At 50.3% G+C, this 25834-nt stretch overlaps 1 protein-coding gene across 1 annotated transcript in view; it reads left to right on the top strand.

Moving 5' to 3' along the window:
* The first annotated feature begins 10760 nt into the window (after positions 1-10760).
* Positions 10761-25834, top strand: part of gcgra (glucagon receptor a) — a 100386-nt gene continuing 85312 nt past the window's right edge. Inside the window, exon 1 of the mRNA XM_060844770.1 lies at positions 10761-10928. The gene's annotated coding sequence lies outside the window, so the exon portion shown is untranslated. The remainder of the gene's footprint in view (positions 10929-25834) is intronic.

Here is a 25834-nt window from a genome sequence, read left to right as displayed (position 1 = left end):
GATAAAAAGGAAGGCACGTTTCAATTTATTCTGGGAAACCTCACAGTCAGTTACACGCAATGGACTGGCAGCAAGAAATAGCCCATATTCCACACTATGTTGTTGAAAGCGGACTGCAGGTTTTATAAGGAGTCGAAAAGTGTGGTGCTGGAAAAGCACAGCAGGTCAGGCAGCATCTGAGGAGCAGGAGAGACGACGTTTCGGACGTAAGTCCTTCATCAGGAATGTTTTATAATCCAGAGTGGTCTCAGGACCCCAATGAACTGAGCCTCCAATGAAATGCACTGTCTGAAAGTGCGGTGGACCCTGCACTGGAATTGTGACTTCCAAAAGGCCACTTGGCACAAAATTCCTTATTCTTTCACTGGACCGTGGTTGTCGCTGGCTGGGCCAGCATTAGCAATCCCCCCACGCCCGTCCCTAACTGCCCCTTAAACTGAATGACATGCTCAGCCATTTCAGCGGGCAGTTAAGAGTCACACACATTGCTCTGGGCTTGGAGTTACGTGCAGGCCAGACCAGGTACGGACGGTAGATTTCCTTCACTGAAGGATCCACTAGTGGTCACCATTCACTCAGGCTAGCTTTCCATCCAGATGGTTTACCTTAACAATATTAAATTCAACCAGTCACTGCACCCCCATGCATTGGACTGGCTCACTCGATATCATTAGCAACATTTTCATTATTTCACCAGTCCCTGAAGGAAGGGTAAGGGTGCAGTATACACAGAACTATACAGAAAGATCAGGAACTGACATTCCTTGACCAACATGGACACATTGTCTTCCTTCTGCTCTGCGACACTGTATGACTTGACATCCCACCCTATTGTATACTTGCTTACCTTCGTGAATACTGATCCAGAAATGGACTCTGATCTTTCCTAATGCCTTCTCAACCAATAAAAGGGAAAACATTCCTGTGGGCTAGGGCACTTCTGAACAGTGGGGTGCTTGAAAAGTACAAGTGGGTCAGGCAGCATCCGAGGAGTAGAAGAGTCGATGTTTCGGGCACAAGCCCTTCATCAGGAATGAGGCTTGTGGGCTGGGAGGCTGAGAGATAAATGGGAGGGGGATGGGGCTGGGGGGGAGGTAGCTGCGATTGCGATAGGGAGATGAAGGTGGGGAGAAGGTGATAGGTCGGAGAGGAGGTTGGAGTGGATTGACATCTCTGACTCTGGTTTGGAATATTGCTGAGGATGCAGTCAACACCAATGTTGGGTTGCCTCCTGGTGCTCTGGGGTTTCCTCCCAGAATCCAAAGATGTGCAAAGGAATGGCTGTGGGAATGTGCTCATAGTGTTCAGGGATCTGCAGAAGAGGTGTCTTATTCTTGGGAAATGCAGGGTTACAGGGATGGGGTGGGATGCTCTTCAGGGGGTCAGTATGGACTGAATGGCCTGTTTCCACACTGTGGGGATTCAATGATGTCCTAGTCATAGAGTCATAGAGATGTACAGCATGGAAACAGACCCTTCAGTCTAACCCGTCCATGCCGACCAGATATCCCAACCCAACCTAGACCCACCTGCCAGCACCCGGCCCATATCCCTCCAAACCCTTCCTATTCATATACCCATCCAAATGCCTCTTAATATTGCAACTGTATCAGCCTCCACCACGTCCTCTGGCAGCTCAACCCATACATGTACCACCCTCTGCGTGAAAAAGTTGCCCCCTAGGTCTCTCTTATATCTTTCCCCTCTCACCCTAAACGTTTGCCCTCTTGTTCTGGATTCCTCGACCTCAGGGAAAAGACTTTGTCTATTTACCCTATACATGCCCCTCCATAAGGTCACACTTCAGCCTCCGTTGCTCCAGGGAAAACAGTCCCAGCCTATTCAGCCTCTCCCTGTAGCTCAAATCCTCCAACCCTGGCAACATCCTTGTAAATCTTTTCTGAACCCTTTTAAGTTTCACAACATCTTTCCGATAGGAAGGAGACCAAAATTGCACGCAATATTCCAACAGTGGCCTAACCAATGTCCCATACAGCCGAAACATGACCTCCCAACTCTTGGAATCAATACTCTGACCAATAAAGTCTTTGGAATATGAGACAATCATCAATCCTTTTAGAATTATATTAATTTGAGACTGCTGAATTTAAAACTGTTGCAAATTTGCATTTTATCAGGAGTCAATCAGAAAACGTGTGAATGTTATTAAAAGGGGTTTCCGCTGATGGGTGAGTGCCAAACCAGAGGACAGAGCTTAAAAATACGGGGCAGACCATTTAGGACAGAGATGAGGAGAAACTTCTTCACCCAGAGAGTGGTGGCTGTGTGGAATGCTCTGCCCCAGAGGGCAGTGGAGGACCAGTCTCTGGATTCATTTAAGAAAGAGTTGGATAGAGCTCTCAAAGATAGTGGAATCAAGGGTTATGGAGATAAGGCAGGAAGAGGATACTGATTAGGAATGATCAGCCATGATCATATTGAATGGCAGTGCAGGCTCGAAGGGCTGAATGGCCTACTCCTGCACCTATTGTCTATTGTATATTGTCTATTGTCACTCCAGGAGATAGCCAGGGATGTGCATACATCAGATTAGCGTCACAATATGGTCCAACTGAAATTCAATCGCTTGATAGATAATTTCACATCAACCTGTCCAAAGATGTAATTACATGCAGGTGGGACTTGAACCTGGGACTCCTGGCCCAGAGGAAGAATGGTATTCAAGGCTGTCCAGGGAAGGTTCACCAAGCTGACAGCAAGTCTGGGGGAGAAGTTGAGTAGATTGCACCTATTACTCATTGGAATATCGAAGAGTGAGAGGCAACCTCATTGAAATATGCAAGCTTCCTAAGAGATTTGACAGGATAGATCTAGAGAGGTTCTTTATCGGAAAGTTTAGGTCCGGAGGCCAAAATCTCAGAATAAGGTGTTGCACGCTTAAAACAGAAATGAGGAGGAATTCCTTCTTTCAGTGGGCATTGACTCTGTGGAATTCCTCACTGCAGAGGGTTGTTGAGGCTGGGTCATTAAGTATATTCACAGTTGACGTAGGTCTTTATTCAGTGAGGGAGTCAAGGGTTATAGGGAAGAGGCAGGAAAGTGGAGTGGAGGATTATCCAATCAGCCAGGATCTCACTGAATAGCACAGCAGGCATGATGGGCTGAATGGCCCACTCTTGCTGCTGCATCTTGTGGACAAACCCCAGATCCAAGTGTGTTTCTTCAAAATTCCTGATTATAAACCTCCTCCAGGTTCCCTGATCTGACACTGTTATTGAGATAATGCTGTCAGGACACTGAGTAATGACAGGTCCGGAACATCCTGGGGAATTCTGACTGGGAAGCCATACTCCATTACATCTCAGTATTCCTGCCGATGGACCTGTCACCAATTCCACATCTAGGAAAGAGAGCACTTGGTAATTAAGCTATTGACAGTCACTGCAGGTTTTGCATTTGAACATCTGAACCTTAGGGAAAACTGGTGTGCAGTGGTATTGACTAATTGACTGTCCACGGCACCTAATACTTTCCATATAAGTTGATCTACTGTGACGTTGTTCATTGGGTGATCCAGAGTCTCAAATGTAAATGTAGCCTTTGACCTAGCTCCTTCTTTTAAGCACAGCCCAAGCTTCTGTTTGCGGGACAATTGGTCCTGAGGTCAAATAAATACGGAGCTCCAGCTGTTGAAATTACCTTCCTCTCAGGACAGCTCCCCTTTGGGACAGATCAAATTCAGAAATAAAAAATCACAGCATCAAGGAAGAGCAGGAGGTCGTTCTGCACATCATCCCTGTACTGGCTCTATTAGAATCACCCATTTTACCCCATTCCCCTGTCGTTTCCCACAGCTCTGTGGGTCCTATCATCCTTCATTCTGGAATTTTTATTGAGGATCAGGTGGCTCAGTGGTTAGCACTGCTGCCTCACAGCACAAGGGACCCAGGTTCCATTCCCACCTTGGATGACTGCGTGTGGAGTTTGCACATTCTCCCCGTGTCTGCGTGGGTTTCCTCCAGGTGCTCCAGTTCCCTCCCAGAGTCTGGAGCTGGTCAGGTTAGATGGATTGGCCATGCTAAGTTGCCCCAGAGTGTTCAGGGTAGGTGGGTTCATGGGAAATGCAGGGTTACCAGGGTAGGTGGGGCCAGACATCCAAGAAAACTCTTTTGAATCCTAATCATTAACATAGGAAATGTGTACTCCATGCAGAATGAAACCTCAGGGACTGTAATCATGATTAAAAATGAGAAAATCTGGCTCTGTATTTGGGTGATGTGGACTAGTGGGGAATTAATACTGTCTCAGACCCCCGGGGAGAATTCTCCTGCTGTTCTTACTAATAGCTCCAGGGTCTGATATCTCAGTGAAGACACTGACAGTGCTGCATTCCCTCAGCAACTACACCACGATTGGTAGGCCAGAGTTGCTAGTTAAGTCTCTGGGGTGAACCCAGCACCTTCTCAGCTTGGACATAGCAACAGGGACCAAGTGGTGGCTACAGCAACACAGAGGAAACTCTGTTTAAGTAAAGTCACCAGAGCGACAACTGATGCTAGTTTAACCCGAGGGTCAACATGCCTCAGGTGAGGGGAGAGGCTGACAAGGAGAGTCCTTCACAGAACTGACCCCAGAATGTTAGCGTCACTAATCAGCTGTCCAGCGATCTGAACTAACCAGCTGATTAGATTAGATTCCCTACAATGTGGAAACAGGCCCTTTGGCCCAACAAGTCCACACCAACCCTCCGAAAAGCAACTCACCCAGATCCATTCCCTTACAATTACTCCTGGCTAATCCACCTAACACTACGGGCAATTTAGCATGGCCAATTCACCTGACCTGCACATCTTTGGAGTGTGGGAGGAAACCGGAGCACCCGGAGGAAACCCATGCAGACACGGGGAGAACGTGCAAACTCCATAGAGGCAGTTGCCCAATGGCGGGAATCGAACCCGGGTTCCTGGCACTGTGAGGCAGCAGTGCTAACCACTGAGCCACTGTGCTGCCCACTAAATGGTGGTCACCACGCTAATCTATCCCTGGTCAGACCCCACTTGGAGTACTGTGAGCAGATCTGGGCACTATATCTTAGGAAGGATGGATTGGCCATGGAGGGAGCACAATGTAAGGTTTACATGAATTATACTTGGAGAAGGTGAGGGCTGCAAGGTCAGAAACCCCCTGGTCCTCACCTTCCACCCCACCAACCTCCACGATTCTCCTGCTCCTCAGATGCTGCCTGACCAGCACCACACTCATAGTGAATGATACCTGAACTTCAGGGGTTAGGTTATGAGGAGAGATTATACAAATGAGGCCCATTATCTCTTGATTTTAGAAGATTACAGAGTGATCTGATTGAAGTCTTCAAGTTATTAACAGGAAAAGAAAGGGTAGATAAAGATAAACTACTTCTACTGGTTGGGGATTCTCAAACTAGGATCTGAACTAGGTACAACTTAGGGTCAGACCGTTCAGGAGAGATAAAAACTGAAAGACCTGTGGATGCTGTAAATCTGAAACACATAGAAAAAACTCAGTGTGTCTGGCAGCATCTGTGGAGAGAAATCAGGGTTAACGTTTCAGGTTTGAGTGACCGTTCAGAGGCTGAATAGGCTGAGACTGTTTTCCCTGGAGCGTCGGAGGCTGAGCGGGTGACCTTATAGAGGTTTATAAAATCATGAGGGGCATGGATAGGGTAAATAGACAAAGCCTTTTCCCTGGGGTGGGGGTGTCCAGAACTAGAGGTTTAGGGTGAAAGGGGAAAAGATATAAAAGGGACCTAAGGGGCAACTATTTCATGCAACGAGTGGTACGTGTATGGAATCAGCTGCCAGAGGAAGTGGTGGAGGCTGGTACAGTTACAACATTTAAAGGCATCTGGATGGGTATATGAATAGGAAGGGTTTATCATAGAATCATAGAATCCCCCTAGTGTGGAAACAGGCCAATTGGTCAAACAAGTCCACACCGACCCTCTGAAGAATCACCCACCCAGATCCTTTCCCCTACCCTACTACTCTACATTTGCCCCTAACTAATGCACCTAGCTCACACATCCCTGAGCACAATGGGCAATTTAGCCTGGCCAATTCATCTAACCTGCACATCTTTAGATTGTGGGAGGAAACTGGAGTACCCGGAGACACAGGGAGAATGTGCAAACTTCACACAGACAGTTACCCAAGGCCAGAATCGAACCTGAGTCCCTGGTGCCCTGAGTCCCTGGTGCCCTGAGTCCCTGGTGCTCTGAGTCCCTGATGCTTTGAGGCAGTGTGGGCTAAGTGCTGACAAATGGGACTAGATTAGGTTGGGAGATCTGCTCAGTATGTACGAGTTGGACTGATGGTCTGTTCCCCTGCTGTACATCCCCATGACTATATAACTCTGGTTAACTCTGGTCTCTCTCCACGGACGCTGCCAGACCTGCTGAGCTTTTCCAGCAATCTCTATTTCTGTTGGTTCAAGAGAGACACTAGGAAGCACTTCAACACAGAAAGGGTGGGAGGGTTTGGAGCTCTCTTCCAAACAGCAGAGATGGTAGATTAGTTGTTAATCTTAAATCGGAGATAGATCATTTTAGTTAGGCAAGGATATTAAGGGATATTGGCCAACATGGAGTGAGTCAGTCATGATGTCATTGATAGGCGGAACAGGCTAGAAGGGCTGAATGGCGTCCACTAATCCTGTGAGGGGATCCGAGGGGGGTCTCCTGGGCTGAAGCATCGAACAGCCCCTTGTTTGAACAGACTGTCCCCAGTGATATCCCAACTGCACAATGTTCACACTGGCTAGTGCCCTTCCTCCCCTTCTCCTTCAGCAGACCTTCCTATCTCACTGGGAAACGTTTATCATAAAATCTCTGAGGGAGCAGAAACACAGGTAACCCTTCTCCAGTACAGACCCCAAGACTCCCCCATACTGGGTCCATAGTGGGGGTGATGTAGAGAGAATATAACTCTGGTCCAGGTGACTGGAAAGGTAAGAGCTAACAGCCCCAGTCCCTCTCAGATGGTGCGTTTTTCCAGTAGGAATATGCAGAGATCTATCTGCTCCTGTTCCCCTGATCCAGACGTCAGATCTCTCACAGAGAGACCGTCCCCAATCCTTGACTGCTCTCAGAGAGATCGAGATATCTCACAAAAAAAACAACTCTCATTTTCCAAGACGTTCCTCCCCATTCCGAATTCATTCTTTTCATCCCAGCGACCCATTTGGCGCGGATCACGTTAGTTGAACAGAGATGAAACAGGACAGTGAGTGTGTGAGTTACTGGGAAAGATCTCTCTCCAAAACAGGAGAGTGTGTGTGTGTGTGAGTTACTGTGGGTGCTGGAGTTCTGAGTTAAATACAGGAAGTGCTGGAGAAACTCCCCAGAGTTTTACATTCCCTGTATCAGCAGTTAGAGGGTCGGAACGCAACCCATTCCGCGTGGGAAACGTGAGTTCTGTTTCGCTCTCCAAAACAAAACCTGCAGAGTTTCTCCAGCACTTTTTGTGTTTAGTTCTCATCCATTGGGCGATGACTTTGCAAAAGATTTAAGGTCTAATCTGGGGATCAAACCTGAAAAGTCAGAGTGTACTCCAAAACAGGATCTCTCCCCGATACAGGAGTGTGTGTGTGAGTTACTGGGAGGGATCTCTCTCTGATACAGGACAGTGTGTGTGTGAGTTACTGGGAGGGATCTCTCTCCAAAACAGGACAGTGTGTGTGTGAGTTACTGGGAGGGATCTCTCTCTGAGTACAAAATGAGGTCTGCAGATGCTGGAGATCACAGCTGCAAATGTGTTGCTGGTTAAAGCACAGCAGGCCAGGCAGCATCTCAGGAATAGAGAATTCGACGTTTCGAGCATAAGCCCTTCATCAGGAATAAGAGAGAGAGAGAGCCAAGCAGGCTAAGATAAAGGGTAGGGAGGAGGGACTAGGGGGAGGGGCGATGGAGGTGGGATAGGTGGAAGGAGGTCAAGGTGAGGGTGATAGGCCGGAGTGGGGTGGGGGCGGAGAGGTCAGGAAGGAGATTGCAGGTTAGGAGGGCGGTGCTGAGTTGAGGGAACCGACTGAGACAAGGTGGGGGGAGGGGAAATGAGGAAACTGGAGAAATCTGAATTCATACCTTGTGGTTGGAGGGTTCCCAGGCGGAAGATGAGGCGCTCCTCCTCCAGCCGTCGTGTTGTTGTGTTCTGCCGGTGGAGGAGTCCAAGGACCTGCATGTCCTCGGTGGAGTGGGAAGGAGAGTTAAAGTGTTGAGCCACGGGGTGATTGGGTTGGTTGGTTCGGGCGGCCCAGAGGTGTTCTCTGAAGCGTTCCGCAAGTAAGCGGCCTGTTTCACCAATATAGAGGAGGCCACATCGGGTGCAGCGGATGCAATAGATGATGTGTGTGGAGGTACAGGTGAACTTGTGACGGATATGGAAGGATCCCTTGGGGCCTTGGAGGGAAGTGAGTGTGGAGGTGTGGGCGCAAGTTTTACATTTCCTGCGGTTGCAGGGGAAGGTGCCGGGGGTGGAGGTTGGGTTGGTGGGGGGTGTGGATCTGACGAGGGAGTCACGAAGGGAGTGGTCCTTGCGGAACGCTGATAGGGGAGGGGAGGGAAATATATCCTTGGTGGTGGGGTCCGTTTGGAGGTGGCGGAAATGGCGGCGGATGATACGTTGTATGCGGAGGTTGGTGGGGTGGTAGGTGAGAACCAGTGGGGTTCTGTCTTGGTGGCGGTTGGAGGAGCGGGGCTCAAGGGCGGAGGAGCGGGAAGTGGAGGAGATGCGGTGGAGGGCATCGTCGATCACGTCTGGGGGGAATCTGCGGTCCTTGAAGAAGGAGGCCATCTGGGTTGTGCGGTGTTGGAATTGGTCCTCCTGGGAGCAGATGCGGCGGAGACGAAGGAATTGGGAATATGGGATGGCATTTTTACAGGGGGCAGGGTGGGAGGAGGTGTAGTCCAGGTAGCTGTGGGAGTCAGTCGGTTTATAATAGATGTCTGTGTTGAGTCGGTTGCCCGAGATAGAAATGGAGAGGTCTAGGAAGGGGAGGGAGGAGTCTGAGATGGTCCAGGTGAATTTCAGGTCGGGATGGAAGGTGTTAGTAAAGTTGATGAACTGTTCAACCTCCTCGTGGGAGCACGAGGCAGCGCCGATACAGTCATCGATGTAGCGGAGGAAAAGGTGGGGGGTGGTGCCAGTGTAGTTGCGGAAGATGGACTGTTCCACATATCCTACGAAGAGGCAGGCATAGCTGGGGCCCATGCGGGTGCCCATGGCAACTCCTTTAGTTTGGAGGAAGTGGGAGGATTGAAAAGAGAAGTTATTCAGGGTGAGGACCAGTTCAGTCAGTCGAAGGAGGGTGTCAGTGGAAGGGTACTGGTTGGTGTGGCGGGAAAGGAAGAAGCGGAGGGCTTTGAGTCCTTCGTGATGGGGGATGGAGGTGTACAGGGACTGGATGTCCATAGTGAAAATAAGGCGTTGGGGACCAGGGAAGCGAAAATCCTGGAGGAGGTGGAGGGCGTGGGTGGTGTCCCGAACGTAGGTGGGAAGTTCTTGGACTAAAGGGGACAGGACCGTGTCGAGGTATTGGGAGATGAGTTTCCCGAACGTAGGTGGGGAGATAGGGTTAGGGTTAGGAGCGATCTATCTCTAATACAGGACACTATGTGTATTTTTTCTGGAACTGATCTATATTCAATATAGAACACTGTGTCTGATAATTACTTTGAGTTGTCTATCTCCAGTACAGGACTGAGGAAATGGGCAAGTGCATGTCAGAGGGAGTTAACCAGGTGGGAGTGATTGCCCTTGACATCAAGGCAACATTAAACCAAGTGTGGCATCAAGGAGCCCTGGCAAAACTGGCATCAGTGGGAAATGGGGAAAACTGTCTCTTGGTTGGAATCATATCTGGCACAAAGGAAGATGGTAATGGTTGTTGGAGGTCAGTCATCTTTGCTCCAGGACACCTTTGAAGAAATTCATTGGGGTAGATAGTTTCCCAATGTTCAGATCCATGTTAAGACACACCTCAACAGCTCTTGTCTCAGAGGTGGGGACATGATCGCTGGACCAGAAGAACCCACAACCTCCTCCAATCCCATTTTCAGCTGCTTTACCAATGACCTTCCCTCCATCACAAGGTCAGAAGTGGGAATGTTCGCACAATGTTCAGCATCATTCACAACTCCTCAGGTACTGAAGCAGCCCATTCTCAAATACAGCCCGATCTGGACAATGTCCAGGCTTGGGCTGACAAGTGGCAAGTTATGGTCACGCCACACAAATTCCAGGCAACGGGGTGGCATGGTGGCTCAGTGGTTAGCACACTGCAGCTGGGACCTGGGTTCGATGGGTTCCACACCATCCTGAGGTGGAAATATATTTGTGGTTCCTTCCCTGTTACTAGGTCAATATCCAGGAATTCCCTCCATAAGGGCACAGCATGCGGACTGCAGTGGTTCAAGAAGGCAGCTCACTATCAACTTCTCGAGGGCAACTAGGGACGGGCTATCAATGCTGGTCCAGCCAGGCACCCCCACACTCCAAGAGACGGTAATAAAAAGTCCCAAGTTGAGCTGGGGTGTGAATGGTTAAGCACTGACTGGGATCACATGAAATAGTTCAAATCCTCGAAATGTTAAACAATTGTTAGCCAACAGGGAAAGAGCCAGCAGTGGTACGTTGGGTTGAATGGCCTCACACTGTACGGTAATGATATTTGTGGGGGGGGCGTGGATCGCTGCGCATGCGCTCCCTCCCCTTGCTCAGTGCTGGGGAGTTTGTGTCCGTATTGCCCCCAGTCAGAGAGTGAGCAGAAAGCAGGCTGCAGCTCAGCTAATCCTCCAGTAAACTTTCCTCAGTTCATCACCTCCTACAATTGGACTCTGGGATTATTTGACGCGTTCGGGAAAGTGTGAGGAACTTCACACTGTGCTCAGGGGCAAGATGCTGCTGCCAGTTCCCGCCTGCCTCAGCTCCTGGACGGTGAGTTACCTACTCCACGTTTCTCAATATCTGCCCGTGTGTTGTTCTCTCTGTGTGAATGTGTGTCTGTCTATTTGTTAGTATGTGAGTGTCTGTCTCTCTGTGTGAAATTGTGTGTCCGTCTGAGAGTGAGTGTGTCTGTGAGAATGAGAGTGTCTATGTGAGTTAGAGCCTGTGTGAGAGTGTCTGTGTATGTGTGTCTGTGTGTGTGTGTGTATCTGTGCTTGAGTGTCTGTATGTGAGAGTGTGTGTTTGATTGTGTGTGTCTGTGTATTTGATTGTGTGTCTGTGTGTTTGAAAATGTGTGTGAGTGCCTGTGTGTGTGTTTGAGAGAGTTTGAGTGTCTGCGTGTGTGTGTTTGAGTGTCTGTGTGTGTTTGAGAGAGTTTGAGTGTCTGCGTGTGTGTGTTTGAGTGTCTGTGTGTGTTTGAGAGAGTTTGAGTGTCTGCGTGTGTGTGTTTGAGTGTCTGTGTGTGTTTGAGAGTGTTTGAGTGTCTGCGTGTGTGTTTGTGTGTGTTTGAGTGTGTCTGTTTGAGAGTGTCTGTGTCTGTGTGTGTGTCTGTCTCTGTGTGTGTGTGTCTGTGTGTGTGTCTGTGTCTGTGTGTGTGTTTGAGTGAGTGTCTGTGTGTGTGTGTGTTTGTGTCTGTGTGTGTGTGTGTTTGTGTCTGTGTGTGTTTGTGTCTGTGTGTGTGTGTTTGAGTGAGTGTCTGTCTGTGTCTGTGTGTGTGTTTGAGTGAGTGTCTGTGTGAGAGTGTGTTTTGTTTCTCGTCTCTCTGCGGCTGATGTTGTTGGCGCTTCTCCCGGAGTCGGTTATCCAGGGAATCCTGCCACGGCCCGGGACAGTTAATCCCAGGGAGAGCGATCAGGGAGAAGGATAGGGATGGGGAGTGGGATAGGGAGAGGGACAGGGAGACGGAGAGGATAGGGACAGGGAGAGGGACAGGGATGGGGAGTGGGATGGGGAGTGGGATAGGAATGGGGAGTGGGATGGGGAGTGGGATGGGGAGTGGGATAGGGAGAGGGACAGGGATAAGGACTGGGAGAGGGACAGGGATGGGGAGTGGGATGGGGAGTGGGATAGGGAGAGGGACAGGGATAAGGACTGGGAGAGGGACAGGGATGGGGAGTGGGATAGGGATGGGGAGTGGGATGGGGAGTGGGATGGGGAGTGGGATGGGGAGTGGGATAGGGAGAGGGACAGGGATAGGGACAGGGATGGGGAGTGGGATGGGGAGTGGGATAGGGAGAGAGACAGGGAGAGGGATAAGGATTGGGAAAGGGACAGGGAGAAGGATAGGGATAAGGACTGGGAGAGGGAGAGGGAGCGGCTCCCGCGGTCTCGGAGCGGCACGGTGGGGGTTTGGGCTCTGTGCTGACAGCGGGGTGGGGGTGTTAGTCCCCGCGGTTAGTTTCGCAGAATGGGAGGGGGGAGAGGGGTCCATGAGAGAGTCCAGGGCCACACCATCCCAGCCTCAGGAATACAGCGTACTGGGAATGTTCAGTGTCTCTCTGCATTGCTGTGGCGCTGCTCTCATCCTCGCTGCCTGGTTTGAGAGGCGCGGATCGAAAACCGCAGCCCCATTCCAGACCCAGTGCGGGCCCCGGGTATTCCCCCCCCCCACCCTCAGGGTATTCCCCCCGCCCCGGGTATTTCCCCCCCACCCTCAGGGTATTCCCCCCCGCCCCGGGTATCCCCCCCCCCACCCTCAGGATATCCCCCCACCTTCAGGGTATTCCCCCCGCCCCGAGTATTCCCCCCCACCCTCAGGGTATTCCCCTCACTCCAAGGTTTCACCCGAGTATTCTCCAGGCATTCCCCCCTTAAGGATATCTCCCTGGGTAATTCCCCCCCACCCCCAGGATATTCCCCAAGCCCTGGGTATTTCCCCCACCCTCAGGGTATTCCTGAGTGTGGGGACGGTTTGGGAGTTTTGATGTTGGGGTTGAGAGTATGGGGGTGGGGGTGAGAGTGTGGGGGGTGGAGGTGAGAGTGTGAGGAGGTGGGTTTGAGAGTGTGGGGGGGTTGGGGTGGTGAGAGTATGGGGAGGTGGGTTTGAGGATGTGGGGGGTGGGGGTGAGAGTGTGGGGGTTGGGGTGGTGAGAGTGTTGGGGGAGTGGGTTTGAGAGTGTGGGGGTTGGGGGTGAGAGTGTGGGGGGTGGGTTTGAGAGTGTGGGGGTTGGGGTGGTGAGAGTGTTGGGGGAGTGGGTTTGAGAGTGTGGGGGTTGGGGTGGTGAGAGTGTTGGGGGAGTGGGTTTGAGAGTGTGGGGGTTGGGGGTGAGAGTGTGGGGGAGTGGGTTTGAGAGTGTGGGGGTTGGGGTGACAGTGTTGGGGGTTTGAGAGTGTGGGGGTTGGGGGTGAGAGAGTGGGGGGGTGGGTTTGAGAGTGTAGGGGTTGTGGGGTGTTGAGAATGTGGGGGTGGGTTTGAGAGTGTGGGGTTTTGGGGTGAAAGTAGGGGGTTGAGAGTGTGTGGGTGACAGGTTGGAGGGTGGGTTTGAGAGTGTGGGGGTTGGGGGTGACAGTGTGGGGGGTGGGTTTGAGAGTGTAGGGGTTGGGGGGTGTCGAGAATGTGGGGGTGGGTTTGAGAGTGTTGGAGTTAGGGGGTGAGAGTGTGGGGGGTGGGCTGAGAGTGTGGGGGTTGGGGGTGACAGTGTGGGGGGTTTGAGAGTGTGGGGGTTGGGGGTGAGAGAGTGGGGGGTGGGTTTGAGAGTGTAGGGGTTGGGGGGTGTTGAGAGTGTGGGGGTGGGTTTGAGAGTGTGGGGGGGGGGTTTGAGAGTGTGGGGGTTGGGGGGTGAGAGTGTAGGGAGTGGGTTTGAGAGTGTGGGGATTGGGGGTGAGAGTGTGGGGGTGGGTTTGAGAGTGTGGGGGTGGATTTGAGAGTGTAGGGGTTGGGAATGAGAGTGTGAGGGGGTGGGTTTGAGAGTGTGGGGGGTTGGGGTTGGTGAGAGAGTGTGGGGGAGTGCGTTTGAGAGTGTGGGGTTTGAGGGTGAGAGTGTGGGGTGGGAGGTTTGAGAGATTGGGGGTTGGGGTTGAGAGTGTGGGGGGATGGATTTGAGAGTGGGGGGGGTTGGGGTTGGTGAGAGAGTGTGAGGGGGTGGTTTGAGAGATTGGGGTTGCGGTGAGAGTGTGGGGGAGTGGGTTTGAGAGTGTGGGGTTTGGGGGTGAGAGTGGGTGATGGCGGGTTTGAGAGGTTGGGGGTGAGAGTGTGGGGTGTAGGGTTTGAGAGTGTGGGGGTTGGAGGGGGAGAGTCTGGGTGGTGGGGGTTGGAGGGGGAGAGTCTGGGTGGTGGGTGTTACATTTGGAGCTGGCAGTGTGTTTGGTGAAAGATTTGAAGTGTATTTTGGGGAACATGGGAGTTGGAGCTGAGATAAGGGGGGGAGGGGTGAGAGGGTGGATTTATACCCAGATTGGGAGCATAATTCCCCCCAACCTGCGTCTCTCGGTACATCTCCCCCAAACTTCAGTGGGAAACCGCAAGGGAATGGTCAGCGAGGTGGGGTTGGTGGTACGACAGAGAGGGGAGAGGAGGGACAATATGGGCATGTGAGGAGAGAGTGGGGGGAGAATGAGTGAAAGGTGAGAGTGGGAGGGGGAGAATGGGGGTGAAGGGAGGGGACAGTGTGAGTATAAGCCTCCCGCTCCCAGACCCTGAGGCTGGGTCTCTCTGAGGGTCTCAGGTGAGAGCTCACTGTTCTATGTCAGGGGCTCAGGGTGAGGGGTAGGGAATGGGGGTAATTCCAGCTGGGACCTGGGGTCTGAGCAGGACTGACATCTCCCCCCCTCCCCCACACCACTCTACACATTCCCCCACTCTCCCATCCCTCTCCCCTTCCCCTTGCCCTCCCCCTCCCCCTCCCCTTCCCCTCCCCCTCCCCTTCCCCTTCCCCTCCCCTTCCCCTCCCCCTCCCCCTCCACATTGCTCCCTCTCCTGCATCCCCTCCACATTTCCGCTCACCCACTCCCCCCTCCAGCCCTCTGTCCGTTCCTCCTCCCTTTTCCCCTCTCCCCCCCTCCATCCCTGACCCTCACCATCCCCCTTCATGTCGCCCTCCACATCTTACTCCCTATCCCCCTGGCCCTCTCATTCCCCCCACTGGCTCTGAGCCCCCCTGTTCTCTCTGTACGCCCCTGTTCTCTCTGTGCCCCCCTGTTCTCTCTGAGCCCCCCATTCACTCTGAGCCCCCCTGTTCTCTCTGTGCGCCCCTGTTCTCTCTGTGCCCCCCTGTTCTCTCTGTGCGCCCCTGTTCTCTCTGTGCGCCCCTGTTCTCTCTGTGCGCCCCTGTTCTCTCTGTGCCCCCCTGTTCTCTCTGAGCCCCCCTGTTCTCTCTGAGCCCCCCATTCACTCTGAGCCCCCCTGTTCTCTCTGTGCGCCCCTGTTCTCTCTGTGCGCCCCTGTTCTCTCTGAGCCCCCCATTCACTCTGAGCCCCCCTGTTCTCTCTGAGCCCCCCATTCACTCTGAGCCCCCCTGTTCTCTCTGTGCGCCCCTGTTCTCTCTGTGCGCCCCTGTTCTCTCTGAGCCCCCCATTCACTCTGTGCCCCCCTGTTCTCTCTGTGCCCCCCTGTTCTCTCTGTGCGCCCCTGTTCTCTCTGTGCCCCCCTGTTCTCTCTGTGCCCCCCTGTTCTCTCTGAGCCCCCCATTCACTCTGAGCCCCCCTGTTCTCTCTGTGCGCCCCTGTTCTCTCTGTGCGCCCCTGTTCTCTCTGTGCGCCCCTGTTCTCTCTGAGCCCCCCATTCACTCTGAGCCCCCCATTCACTCTGAGCCCCCCTGTTCTCTCTGTGCGCCCCTGTTCTCTCTGTGCGCCCCTGTTCTCTCTGAGCCCCCCCATTCACTCTGAGCCCCCCTGTTCTCTCTGTGCCCCCCTGTTCTCTCTGTGCCCCCCTGTTCTCTCTGTGCGCCCCTGTTCTCTCTGTGCGCCCCTGTTCTCTCTGTGCGCCCCTGTTCTCTCTGTGCCCCCCTGTTCTCTCTGTGCCCCCCTGTTCTCTCTGAGCCCCCCGTTCACTCTGAGTCCCCTTGTTTGCTCTTTACACCCCCCCAATTTGCTCCATGCCCTCCCTCCCCGATCACTGTGTACCCTCCACTACTCCCCTCCCCCCCACAGGAATCTGTGATTGACAGCAAACCCCAGTACAGCACCCCCTGTACTGCCCAGTTCCCAGCCTCATGTTCCCTTCCCAACCCCTCAGCTCCAGCCCTGGCGCCAGAACCCCTGTTCACCTATTAAACCTTCCCAACCTCATCCCCATCTCTCCTCTCCCTCTCCCTGTTTCTTGCCGTCTCCTAATCCCCACCCTCTCCCCTCTCCTTTCCTATCTCTCTCCTTTCTCTATTCCCCTTCCCTCCCTATTCCTCTCCTATTCCTCCACCCTCCAACCCTTGCCCTCCGTTGATCAGGTGTTGGGCTGCCTAGGGTTATGTGACCTCTGCACTGAGCATCCTCGGGTGCGGGGTGAGGATGGGAGGGAGAGAATGGTCACTTGTACACTCTGCCTGCGCATCTTTTAGATTACTTACAGTGTGGAAACAGGCCCTTCGGCCCAACAAGTCCACACCGACCCACCGAAGCGCAAACCCACCCATACCCCTACATTTACCCCTTACCTAACACTACGGGCAATTTAGCATGGCCAATTCACCTGATCCGCACATCTTTGGACTGTCGGAGGAAACCAGAGCACCCGGAGGAAACCCACGCAGACACGGGGAGAACGTGCAAACTCCACACAGTCAGTCGCCTGAGGCGGGAACTGAACCCGGGTCTCTGGCACTGTGAGGCAGCAGTGCTAACCACTGTGCCACCGTGCCGCCCACTCCTGTGCCTGTCCCTGCTCCCAGAGAGTGAGGAACTGCCAGGGCGATTCTCTCTGAGAGCGAACCTGCCTCTCACCTTCCAAGCTGAAAATGTGTTGTTGGAAAAGCGCAGCAGGTCAGGCAGCACCCAAGGAGCAAGAGAGGCGACGTTTCGGGCATCAGCCCTTCTTCAGGCAGAAGGGCTCATGCCTGAAACGTCGACTCTCCTGCTCCTTGGATGCTGCCTGACCTGCTGCGCTTTTCCAGCAACACATTTTCAGCTCTAATCTCCAGCATCTGCAGTCCTCACTTTCTCACCTTCCTAACCAAGACATCACCCTTCATACCTTAGCTGCCCCCACACTGCAGCCGTTCCTCAGGTCGTCAGTCAGGGTGGGAGCTGCGTTGATCTCGCTATTTGTATGCAGTGGTTTGATCTGGAGACCGAAGGGAATGTTGGCATTGTAGCTGTGAGACTGGTTGGCATCAGTGGGGAGCTGGCTGTGGGTTCCTCTACAGCACCAAGGAGATAAGTTTTAAAGATCTAGGATTCTCCATCCTAGGGTAAAGTCTGAATGTGGTGAGATTTTCCCTTGTCTTTATAAGGTAATCACTCTGATACTCCTGGTTGCTTGAATTCAGGCTTTGCAAACTCAGTGTCTGACTGTATTCGAGAGGTGACTGTGTGTCTGTTTGTGTGTCCATGTCCAAATGTGTGTGCAGGTCATTGTACCTGGCTTTGTCTGTATGTATGTCTGCCTGCCTGTGAGACCCTGTGTGCGCCTGTGTTTCTGTCTGCTTGTCTTCATGCCTGTGTCCATCTGTGTCGGCCTGTCAGGCTGTTTGGCCGTGTGTTTCTGTCGAGCTGTGTGTGTGTGTGTGTTTGTGTGTGTGTGTTTTTGTGTTTGTGTGTGTGTGTTTTTGTGTGTGTGTGTTTTTGTGTGTGTGTCTCTGTCTGTGTCCGTATGTCCCAGTGCTTGTAACCAGCAGTCTGCCTGTCCGTCTGGGTGTCAGTCTGCGTGTGTGTCCAGCTATGGGTGTGCAACTGACATCCAAGATTCTGTTTGAATGAAAGGTTGTGCATTTATATAGCTCTTTTCACATTTTTAGCACATACCAGCATGCTTTGCAGACCACCTAATACTTTGGAAGTTAACTCTGTAGTAATGTAGCCGAGAGTGTGTTGCTGGAAAAGCACAGCAGGTCAGGCAGCATCCGAGGAGCAGGATAAAGGGTTTATACCCGAAACGACAATTATCCTTGGATGCTGCCTGACCTGCTGTGCTTTTCCAGCAACACACTCTCGGCTACATTACTACAGAGTTAACTTCCAAAGTATTAGGTGGTCTGCAAAGCATGCTGGTATGTGCTAAAAATGTGAAAAGAGCTATATAAATGCACAACCTTTCATTCAAACAGAATCTTGGATGTCAGTTGCACACTCTGATCTCCAGCATCTGCAGTCCTCACTCTCTCCTGTGTCATAGTGTAGGACAGACAGCAGGTAATTTTCACACAGCAAGGTCCCAAAAACAACAATGATCACATAATGATGCAAGTTTCTGGAAGGGTGCTCAGAGTTACCTGCCAAGCCTCCCTATTCCCTGACCAATATCTGCCTCAGGTTTGCTGCAGTGCTCCAGTGATGCTCAGCGTAAGCTGGAAGAACAGCACCTCAGTCTCTCTCTCTCTGGTGCCTCTCAGCCCTCAGCATTCAGTTTAACAGTTTCAGAGTGTGTCCAGCCACTCCATATTCATTAATCACCCCCCACGGCCCAGGTCCTGTTCTTTTTGGGTTGCTCTCAGCATGGACAATACCTTTTCAATTATTCGCATTCCTCATTAGCACCCATTTCAGCGTTTAGCTCCCTTTTGGCTTATCATCAGCAATCCCTTTGTTGGCTGTGCGTTTTCTTCTCTCTGTCTCTCTTTCTCTCTCTGTGTCTCTCTCTGTCTCTCTCCCTCTTCTCTCTCTCTGTATCTCTCTGACTGACTGTCTCTCTGTCTCTGTCTCTGTGTCTCTCTCTCTCTGACTGACTGTCTCCCTCTCTGTCTTTTTCTCTCTCTATCTCTGTCTCTGTCTGCCTGTCTCTCTCTCTGTATCTCTCTGACTGACTGTCTCTCTGTCTCTGTGTGTCTCTCTCTCTCTCTCTGACGGACTAACTCCCTCTCTGTCTTTTTCTCTCTCTGTCTCTCTCTGTCTCTCTCTCTCTCTCTCTGTATCTCTCTGACTGACTGTTTCCCTCTCTGTCTTTTTCTCTCTCTATCTCTGTCTCTGTCTGTCTCTCTCTCTCTCTCTGTATCTCTCTGACTGACTGTCTGTCTCTCTCTCTCTGTCTATCTTTCTCTCTGTCTCTGATTGTTGATTGATTTATTGTCATGTGTACAGAAGTACAGTGAAAAGCTTTGTTTACGAGCAGTACAGACAGGTCATAGTAAGCATAGTACAGATCAGGAGGATTTAGACAGAGGCATACAGTTTACACTGAGGCCAGAGAGCCCATTCATCAAACTTGGGAAGAAGTGGTTCCTGAACCAGCTGCTGCCTGTGTTCAGGCATGTTTGGAAAGTTCTTTCTCTCTCCACTGTCTCCGTGTACAGTCACCCCGATTCTCCAAAGGGCATGGGCACAGAGTATTTCTTTTGGTTAATTGAGTGCTGGATAATCGATGCTGGATAACATAGTTGGCCAAGCATCGCGTCCTTGCAATCTTGTTCAGATAATCCGAAATTCAGTTAATCGAATGCTGGATAATCGAGGTTCCTCTGTACTCTGTTCACTCCCTTCTCCACCCCCTCCCCCACCAGCCTTTCCCACCTGCTTCCTGATCCAGGGTCACTGGACCCGAAATGTTAACTTTGTTCCTCTCTCCAAAATACTACCAGACCTGTTGAGTTTCTCCAGCAATTTCTGTTCATGTTTGATTTCCAGCATCTGCAGGTCTTTCTGTTACAATTTCAATCATCTGTTTTAGTCTGTTACAGAGGAAGGGAAATAACAACAACAACAACCCATATTTACATAGCAACTTTAATGCAATGATGTGTTTGAAGGCACCTCCTGGAGCGGAAATAGGAATTAAAGTAGGAGAAATAAATTACTTGGGAATAAAAAAGAGAAATTAAGGAATTAAATGATCAAGGAACATAAAACAAAACAGTTAAATGCTTTAAAAGCATATCAGCATAAAAAAGAAGGTGAACATAGGAAAGGAATGTGATGGGGGCAAGTTGGATGATCCCACAGGTAATCACAGAGAAACAGCAGAAATCACAAACAATAAGACCGGAAGACAATGATTGTGTTTCGTTATTTACCTGAGAGCTAGACCAGGTAGACAGGATGAGACGTAGTGGAGGCGACAGAGTAGGGGCCTGTATCCATTAACTCCTGACTCACAAGGTGAGAGTGCAGCTCACAGGGCTGGCTGGGTTGAGGGTCCAATGTGCAGATATCACTGAGGGGGTTATCGAAGTCCACAGGTAGAGCCAGCCTGACAGATTGAGGTGAACTGAGACACTTTCTCAGCACTTGGCAGGACCATATCACTGCTAATTCCAGCAATCCGCGTTACACGGTCATTAATATAACTTGGAGGAGCCGGGGTGGACAAAGGTAAAAATCACACAACACCAGCTTATAGTCCAACAGGTTTATTTGGAAGCACTAGCTTTCGGAGCGCTGCTCCTTCATCAGGTGGTTGTGGGTGAAGGAGCAGAGCTCCAAAAGCTAGTGCTTCCAAATGGACTATAAGCTGGTGTTGTGTGATTTTTAACTTTGTCATTAATATCTAATTTCACCAAAACAATTTATTAGGTGGTTGTGGTCCCCATTTTCTGTGATTTGGTGTTTGCCAGAGTCTGTTTGCCGTGATCTGTCTGCGTGATCTGTCTGCCGTGATCTGTCTGCCGTGATCTGTCTGCCGTGATCTGTCTGCCGTGATCTGTCTGCCGTGATCTGTCTGCCGTGATCTGTTTGCTGTGATCCTGTGTTCTCTGAGATATTCTGGGCCACCCACTGAGGACAAAATTGATGCCTTGCAGGAAGCTGGGTTTGATCTGATTTGACTTATTATTGTCACATGTACCTAGGAACAGTGAAAAGTTGTGTTTTGCGTGCAGTACAGGCAGATCATACCATGCAGAATTCGTAAGGTGATAGAACAGAGTGAGGAACATAAGGTTACAGCTGTGAAGACAGTGCAGAAAACAAATTCAACATTCAATTTGAAATTTGAGAAATCCATTCAGAAGTTTAATAACAGCAAGTAACAAGCTGTTCCTGGTTCTCATAAGAATCCCTCCAGTGTGGAAACAGGCCTTTCGGCCCAACTAGTCCACACCAACCCTCCAAAGATTAACCCACCCAGACCCATTCCCATATGTTTACCCCAGACTAATGCACCTAACCTACACACCCCTGAACACTGCAGGCAATTTAATTTAGCCAGTTCACCTGACCTGCACATCTTTGGATTGTGGGAGGAAACCCACACAGATATGAAGAAAATCTGCAAATTCCACACAGACAGTTGCCCAAGGCTGGATTTGAACCTGGGTCTGTGAGGCAGTAGTGCTAACCACTGAGCCACCGTGCCACCCCAACTTGTTGGTACCTATATTTAAGCTTTAGTATCATCTGCCTGATGGAAGCGGTTGAAAGCGATTATAACCGGGGTGGGAGGGGTCTATGATGATGTTGGCTGCCTTCCCGAGGCAGTGGGAAGTGTAGATGGAGTCAATGGATGGAAGGTTGGCTTGTGTGATTGATTGGGCTGTATTCATAACTCTCTGTAGTTCCTTAGGGCCCTGGGTACAACAGTAGACATACCGAGTAGGTGGTAATAGCCACGAGAGTCTTCTACTTCTAACACCCAGATCAAAGGTCTGGGGATCAGCTGTGGTCCCCAGCTTCTAGCTTCACAAACAGAAACCACTACAGAGGGCAGCAGTGGGTAGAGGCACCTTCACTGTGCGCCCCCTTCCTACCGTGGCCTATCCACCATGTGTAATACACAGTTGCGAGACCACCTCCAGGCGCTGGTGGGGTAAGGCCATTGACCAGTGTGGACCCAGCAATGGTCCCTGTGATGATTATCTTTAAAGTGGGTGTGGTTCTGCCCACAGTCACATGGTAATCTCTTCAGCATGGCAACACCAAAGGAAATGATCGCAATCTAACAGCAGCCCCTGACGTTGGAAAATGATGTTCCTAAATATATAGAGCAGGTTTAGTTAGTGGTATTAGGAGCTGCAGGGAGGGTGACACTCCCAGTGGATGGTGCTTGTTTCCTGCACTTCCCTTACTCTCCTCTAGGGGAGTGTGTATGAATGATGGCAGCCTGAGGAGGTGATGGCCCAGTGATATTATCGCTTGGCTATTAATGCAGAAACTCAGAGGGCTTTCTGGGGACCTGGGTTCAAATCTTGTCACAGCAAATCAGTTCTTCAAGAATCTACCGATGACCATGAAATGATTGTCAATTGTTGAGGAAAAGCCCATCTGGCTAACTAATGTCCATCAGGGAAGGCAAACCTGCTCTGACCTCCATGTGACTCCAGGTCAACATGGTTGACTCCTCAGAAATGGCTTAGCAAGCCATTCAGTTCAAAGGCAGCTAGGGATGAGCAATAAATGCTGGCCAGCCAGCAATGCCCATGTCCCATGAAGGAATAAGTGTTCCAGTGAATACCTTCCCTAAGAAATTGTCAGATGCAGTTCATTTTTATTTGGCTACTTCAGGCACTTGGGTGCTGGGGGGAGTGGGGTGCTGCCAAGGTGAGGCAGCCACCTACCAGATGAGGTGCTACTTTGAGGCCCTGTCCCCACTCTCAGGTGAGGGTAAACGGTCTCACGCTTCTATTTTGGGGAACGGGGGCACTCGGCCTGGAGTTCAGGCTGAATAGGTTGGATTCAATGTCATCAGATGTGTCCATCTAGCCATTGCCACATTGCTGTGTGTGGGAGCTTGCTGTATACAAACCGGCTGCTGCATTCCCCACACAACACCACTTCCAAAGTACTAAAAGGGGCTAGTTTAGGTAGCTGTACGCTTTCAGCAGTACAGACTGAATGGACCGAAGGGCCTTTTCCGTACTCTGTGCACCTCATTGGCTACGAAACACTGGGAGACCTGGAGGTCATAAAAGATGATGTATGGAGTCATAGAGATGTACAGCACGGAAACAGACCCTTTGGTTCAACCCATCCGTGCCGACCAGATATCCCAATCCAATCTAGTCCCATCTGTCAGCATTTGGCCCACATCCCTCCACACCCTTCCTATTCATATACCCATCCAGATGCCTTTTAAATGTTGCAATTGTACCAGCCTCCAGCACATCCTCTGGCAGCTCATTCCATACATGCACCACCCTCTGTGTGAAAACATTGCCCCTTAGATCTCTTTTATGTCTTTCCCCTCTCACCCTAAACCTATGCCCTCTAATTCTGGACTCTCCCACTCCAGGGAAAAGATCTTGTCTATTTACCCTATTCTCAATGTATATTATTTATTTTGACATTCTGCAATAAATTGAAGCAACAAGTTTGGGGTGGGTGCGGAGATAGAAAAACAGAGGGACTGTTTACTTCTTGTTGCTTTTCCAAGACCAACACCAACATTTGAGGTAGAGGATGGGAAAGGGCTGAGAATTAAACCTGCTTTTGTCGCTATGTCCCTGAAAGGGGAGTGGGTGATTAGTATAGAGTCTGTGCGGTTTATAGGGAGATATTAAGGTGAGCCTGGGTTAGCAACAGATGGGGTTTCTGAGCTGCCAGTAACATTAATGTGACTAGTGTCTCAGCAGTAAAAAGGGCATGTGCCTGATTGTCCACATTGTACAGTAGCTATTTGCAATGGGATTAATGTGACAGGGCTACGGACAGATTTATTACCAGTTATCTTCACTTTGCAAAAGAAAACAAGGTGGATTTTAAATCATGCTACTGAGCTATAGCAAACAGAAAAATAAATATGCTGGATTTAAAATATTCATCTGACATTTCAAAACAAGCTCCCCAGTGAAATTGAACACCCCCCTCCCCCCCCAGAACTGAACCAACCAGCTCCCTCCCTCATGGAATACCTGCAGTTTATCAGAGGGGGAGAGGAATAGTAAGAATGCATTATACAGCAACACAGAGGTACACAGGGAGAAGAGAGATACTGTACAGAGTGTCTGCAGAGATAGTGGGAGAGCAGACAGTGAAATGTACAGAATAAGGGAGATACAGAGTTGGAAACCGAGATAGGTTTGGCTGGTGTGAATGATTCAGAGAGAAGAATGGAATGCACACAGAGAGGGAAGAAGACTAGCAGGCAGGATTGGCACAGTGACTCAGTGGTTAGCACTGCTGCCTCACGGCACCAGTGACCTGGGTTCAATTCCAGCCTCGGGTGACTGCCTGTGTGGAGCTTGCATGTTCTCCCTGTGTCTGCGTGGGTTTTTTCCGATTTCCTCTCACTCTTCAGCGGGTCAGTGTGGTCTTGTTGGGCCAAAGGGCCTGTTTCCATACTGTAGGAATCTAATCTTTCAGTTTACTGAGCTCTGCTTAGAGAAGACAAGTGGGGAGTACTCCATCATATGCCTGACTGATGCCTTGCAGATGGTGGACAGACCTTGGGGTGTCATGAGATGAGTTACTCACCACAGTATTCCTAGCCTCTGACCTGCTCTTGTTTAGATAGAGGAGTCCAGTTGACTTTCTGGTCAGTGGTAACCCCCAGGGATTCTGTGATGGCAACGCCATTGAATTTGAAGAGGTGACATTTAGATTTTCTCTTATTGAAGATGGTCATTGCCTGATATTTGTATGGTACAAATGTTACATGCATCTTTCCAGTCCAAGCCTGGATAATGTCCAGGCCTTGCTACATTTGGATAGAATGCCTCAGTATCTGAGGAGTCACAAACTGTGCTGAACATTGTGCAATCATGAGCAAATATCCCCACTCTGACCTACTGATGGAAGGAATGTCATTTGGAGTACTGCGTACAGTTTAGATCTCCTCTCCTAAGAGAGAAGATATCGCATTTGAAGCAATTCTAGATTGGATCACTCGGGGATGAAGCCTTTAATCTTAACGAGGAAGCATTGAGTCTGCATCCATTGGAGTTTAGATAAATGTGAGATAATCTTTTTGAGATATATATGAGATCCTGAAGGGGCTTGGCAGGGCGGACAGTGAGAGGATGCTCCTTTTTGTAGGGGGAGCTAGAACAAGGAGTCTGAGTTTAGGATGACCCCCTATTTAAGACAGAGATGAGAAATGTTTCCTTTCAGCTGTTATGGAGTCTTGGGAACTCTGTTCCCCAGAGCGTGGTGGGGTGGGTCATTGGATATTTTTAAGGCAGAGGTAGTTAGATTCCCAACCAATAAGATAGTTAGTTAGAGGTTTAATTAGGTAAATGGGGTGAGGTCATAATCAAATCAGCCGTAATCTCATTACATAATGGAACAGGATAGAAGGGCTGAATGACCGACTTCTCCTGATTTGTATGTTTGTATCAGTGGAGCAAGTTGCAACTTTTAGACCAACTCGCAGTTTTAAAGCATTAAATATCCCAAGGTGCTTTCCATGGGTGTGTGAGACTGGTCGAAAGAGAAGGCTTAAGAAAAGTGCCTGATAGAGTGATAGAAACATAGAGATATACAGCACGGAAACAGACCCTGACCAGATATCCCAACCCAATCTAGTCCCACCTGCCAGCACCTGGCCCATATCCCTCCAAACCCTTCCTATTCATATAGCCATCCAGATGCCTTTTAAATATTGCAATTGTACCAGCCTCCACCACTTCCTTTGACAGCTCATTCCATACACGTACCACCCTCTGTGCAAAAAATGAATTTGCTTTTCAAAGTAAGATCTTTAGAGAACTTAACCAGGCTGCGGTTACAAGCAGTGGAAGTCAGAAAACATTGCTGGGCATGTCAAAGGTCACATTTAACATGGATTTGAAAACAAAATTCCAGATAATGAGCCAATGGTTTAAACAACAAAAGCCTACTCTAATCATTAATAGCTACTGTTCACTCAGAACAGACTCCACAAACATACAGAACCTTAATAATCATGGAAAATAAATATGTGGCAATGAAACTTTAAAATCCTG

This window comes from Hemiscyllium ocellatum, chromosome 25, assembly GCF_020745735.1.
Source record: "Hemiscyllium ocellatum isolate sHemOce1 chromosome 25, sHemOce1.pat.X.cur, whole genome shotgun sequence".
NCBI lineage: Eukaryota > Metazoa > Chordata > Chondrichthyes > Orectolobiformes > Hemiscylliidae > Hemiscyllium > Hemiscyllium ocellatum.
The sequence above is the reverse complement of the archived record's forward strand: the minus strand, read 5'-3'. Positions and strand labels throughout refer to the sequence as shown.